This window comes from Typopeltis vanoorti, chromosome 11, assembly GCF_054136105.1.
Source record: "Typopeltis vanoorti isolate ZY-2024b chromosome 11, IOZ_Tvanoo_1.0, whole genome shotgun sequence".
Lineage (NCBI taxonomy): Eukaryota > Metazoa > Arthropoda > Arachnida > Uropygi > Thelyphonidae > Typopeltis > Typopeltis vanoorti.
Window position 1 is genome coordinate 109,163,362 of NC_143559.1, and position 4,594 is coordinate 109,167,955.

The following is a 4,594-nucleotide window of genomic DNA, read 5'->3' on the forward strand; positions in this document are numbered from 1 at the left end:
ATCAGCGAACAAATGAATTGTTCCACTTAGATCCTTCCCTATATCGTTAATGAACAGATTAAACAGCAGTGGTCCAAGAACAGAACCCTGTGGCACACCACTAGTCACAGGCCGTCTTTTGGACTCTACTCCTGAATAAACTACTCTTTGATATCTCTCCATCAACCACCCACCTATCCATCTCACCAACCCTATATCCATTCCCATATGTTGTAGTTTACGGATTAGAATTCCATGTGGTATCCTGTCAAACGCCTTAGCCAGGTCCAGCAGTATCACTGTAAACCCATTTCCCTTATCCAGTTCAGCCGTCACCTTGTTATAAAACTTGAGCAAATTACTGAGGCATGATCTACCCTTCACAAAGCCATGCTGTCCCCTGTACAGTATCTCATTTTCATCAATCCATTCCTGTATTTTTCCCTTGACTACTTTCTCCAAGACCTTGACGACGACTCCTGATATGCTGATCGGTCGGTAATTTGCAACCAGTCTTGGATCTTGGATCTTGGATCTTGGTCTTGGATCCTCCTTTATGCAGTGAAACTATTTTCACCTCTTTCCACGCCTTCGGGACTAAACCAGACACGAGACTCAGATTAAACAACATGGTCAAGGGCACTAATAATTCCTTAGCCACTTTACGCAAGACCCGTGCCGGTATACCATCCAATCCCACAGATGTATTGACATTAAGGTTCTGTAATAGATTATTCACCTCAACTTCATTCATCACAATTCCCGTATAAACTAATAGTTCCTTCATTTTTTCAATGTCACCAACTGAATGATATACTTTTGCAAAGTGCGCGCTCAGTAACTCCACTATATCGACTGGTTCAGTGAACTCCTTACCATCGTCATTCCTTAAAATTATTTTGCCATGTACAGTTTTTTTCTTGCTTGCAGCATACTGAAAGAACTGTTTGGGATTCTCTTTTGCTTGCATAGCTAGTTTCCTTTCATAATCGGCTTTTGCTGTTTTTACCACACTCGTTACCCTTCTGGCCTGCACTTTATACCGTTCGTGTGCCTGCAGGTCACCCCTTTCTTTAAATTCCATCCATAGTTGTTTCTTTTTTTGCAGCTCAAGCTTAATGGTGTTATTCATCCATTTAACCCCTACTTGTTTTACTATTCGGGCCTTAGGTATACAATCAGCCATAACCTCCTGTAAATGCTCTTTGACCACTTCCCATGCTCTATCGACGTCCAGCCCTTGCAGTTGTACATGCCATGGCACTTATCCAAGCTATCTCCTAAGCTTGTCATACAGCACGGTAATTCCATATATAACCTGTCTTAATCAAAAATTGCACACCTTTAGCCACCTCCCAGGTCAAGATCTTAGGATCACTCTCACCAATAGGTGGCAACATGGTCATATTCATTACAGTCAAATTTTGAGATGCTATTACCAGGTCAAGCACTCTCACACCCCTAGTATTTTCAATTACATGCTGTTTCAAATAGTTATTCCTTAATAATTGAATAAAATCCATTTCCTTCCTCACATGTGTCCTCTCCTCCTTCCAATCAATGTTACCATAGTTGAAATCCCCCATAATAATTTCCCTCCTTCCACTCATTTCATCAATTTGTTTATGCATACTATCTCCACCATCTATTTCATCACCTGGTCTATAGCAGCACCCAACTGTATATTTTATTCTGCCAGTCTCAATCTCACACCAAATAGCCTCAAATGAGCTCCTTGCACTATCCTGCAATAATTCAATTCTCCTTGGCTGCAAATCCCACATTATTTCAAAGCCAAATAAGGGACTTGAGGTAGAAATCTGATCTAAGAGTTTCATGCCAAATATGGAAACTATATAAATAAAGTTCCGCGAGTCCAAGCGTAAGCCAACATCTGGTAGTGCAATGCCAGTGCAACTCGTTGCAAAGGTGGAGCAAGTTCCGATCTATATTCTTGGTATTTACCAATAATGTAACACAACAGCTCCTTGGAGATGTATTAATGTTCTACATTATGAGAGAAGGTCACTACCCAGACCGGTTTCGACCTTTTCTGAGGTCTCATCAGTGAGTAGGTAGACCTGGATAATACCAAGATGGTAGTGAACAGAAACTTACATATACTCTGCAATATGAGTTGCCAAGAAGTGTACCAATAAATTATTTAAAATAAAGAGCCAAGAGGCTGCAATTCAAGCCAAGACCTCAAAAAAGGTCGAAACCGGACTGGGTAGTGACCTTCTCTCATAATGTAGAACAGTAATGCATCTCCAAGGAGCTGTTGTTTTAAATTATGGGTAAATACCAAGAATATAGATCGGAACTTGCTCCACCTTTGCAACGAGTTGCCTTGGCAATGCACTACCAGGTGCTGGCTTACGCTTGGACTCGCCGAACTTTATATAGTTTCTATATTCGGAATGAAACTCTTAGATCAGCTTTCTATCTTTGAGTTTCTTATTCGGCTTTGAAATAATGTGGGATTTAATATCCCCTTAATTTAAATATTTTTTATGTCCCGAATTGAAGCCTCTTGGCTCTTTATTTAAAACCATGATAATAATTTTTATTATTATTTTACTTCTTTACAAAAATTCTGTACTCAAGTTACTTAGTACATTCTTTTTGATAAACACTTCTGTTGGTTTCGGTGGCATTTCTGCTTTCTTCTTATTCTTTCTTTCTTCTTCTTCGAAGCTTCTGCAGGGCATATCTGAGGAAGTAATAGATGGCGGTGGCTTCATGATTTTGTTTCAGTACCCATTGCGAGCTAGGTATAGATTTTACTGTTTATATGTATATGCTTGTAAACATATATATATATAAATGCTTTTTTCCGGTTAACGTTTAAAGACCAGTACACGTGCCCACAGACTTCCATTGCATGAGCACGGTTTAACCTTTTTGAAGGGGGTGGGGTGGATTTGGATATTGTGTGTTTGTGTCCTTTTAATGGTGTTTGAGAGGAATTCATTATAGGTGTGTGTGCGTGTAATTTCCCTCAATTTTTCAGTCTCGCTATAATATTTATATAGTGCCCTGTTTCCGCTCTCTGTAGGTTCCAATGTTTCTGTAGTCGAATGGCAGGTTGTTTATCATGTTAGTTATGCAGACGCTTCGGGTGGCTTTCCCGGAGTGATTATTACACTTTTATGTTATGTAGTTTGTTGACTGTGGTCTTTATCTGATATGTTGTTCTGGTTTACTCTATAGGTTGGGCTGAAATAATGTTTCAGCATGACTGTTTAATATCATAAGTGTTTCACCTTAAATGTTTTGTGTTATGTCCTTGCTGCCCGTGTGAGCGTGGGCTGTTCTCTTTGTTCCCAGAAGAACATCAGTTTTACCATTTTATTTTGCAACCATTGTAACCTGTTGTGTTTGTAGTCTGCGCAGAATGCGTATGATGTGATTGCGTATCTGAAAATGTTTTCGCATAATGCTTTGTAGATTAGTATTTTTCTGTGTGTCGGAGCAATGTCTTTTAATCGATATAGTTTGCTTGCTATTATCCTGAGTTTCTTGTGCAGATAATTTCCAACTTTGATCAACATCGAATTGAAGTCCGTGGTAACGTGTTGTTTATACCTGTGTGAGGATTGCGGTTTTAGGATCGCTCAGCGCTTTGTGGTTAGGAAGATGGATGTCGGACAGTGAGATATTTGAAATAATTATAATAATTTTTTTTTTTTGCTAAAATATTTTTATTGATTGCTAAAATATTTAAACATACAATAAACATCTTGTGTGACATTCCACCTTATAATTTTACAGAGTTCAGCACTAAGTGCTGCAATTCCTACATTGGATTGCAATTACAATTTTAATAATACTTTTTTGCCTTTATATTATGTATTTACAACACATGTTCTTCTAATATTAATAATAAAGATTATACAGATTTTTTTGTATTATTTTTTATTTTTTTATTTTCTTTTTATTTTATTTTATTTTTTTTTTTTTAAGTTTGAGAAAGAGTGATTATACATACAAATTTCTGCATTTGCTTATAAGGATTATTTGTAGATGAGTGAGGCAAGTTAATCCCACCTACTTCGAAGCGTGGGTTAGCTTTTGTGAAGAGAGTGGGATTTAGCCTTCACTACTTCGGTTTCGGCTCGGCACCAAAACACAGATGTTGATAATACATAATCCAAGAATCATGCGCCCTGCATCACTATCGAAATTCAATTTCACTCTTGTTTCTTGAAATTAATAGTATTCAGGGCCTGTTCCGACCCTGGAATAATTTGTTCGCTTCTCGGCCTTTTGGCTAAGATCAAGTGTGTAGTAACAAGTATAGTTTCTGTTCTTAACCGTTAATATCGGTACGAGTCCCATCGGGTTTCACGATATTCAACGGGAAATTTGCAGAACTTCCTAAACCCCAGACTGGGGAAATATCAAACACTCGGTGGTGGGCATAGTTAGGCTCCCCCATCTGATCATGCCCTCCATTCTGCCGCGTGTGCGTACCCTCGGAATTGAGGTTGACGCCACAATACCGGCAAGGGCGATGGCGAAAGCTATCATAGACTGCGTCGGCGCAGAGAACATTTTTGGATTTACCCCTTATGGGGGAGGAAGATACCAGGTAGTGACCAAAAATATGGAG

At 38.8% G+C, this 4,594-nt stretch overlaps 1 pseudogene; it reads left to right on the top strand.

Moving 5' to 3' along the window:
• The first annotated feature begins 4,232 nt into the window (after positions 1-4,232).
• LOC150101924 (U2 spliceosomal RNA) lies at positions 4,233-4,361 on the top strand (annotated as a pseudogene).
• Positions 4,362-4,594: the final 233 nt, after the last annotated feature.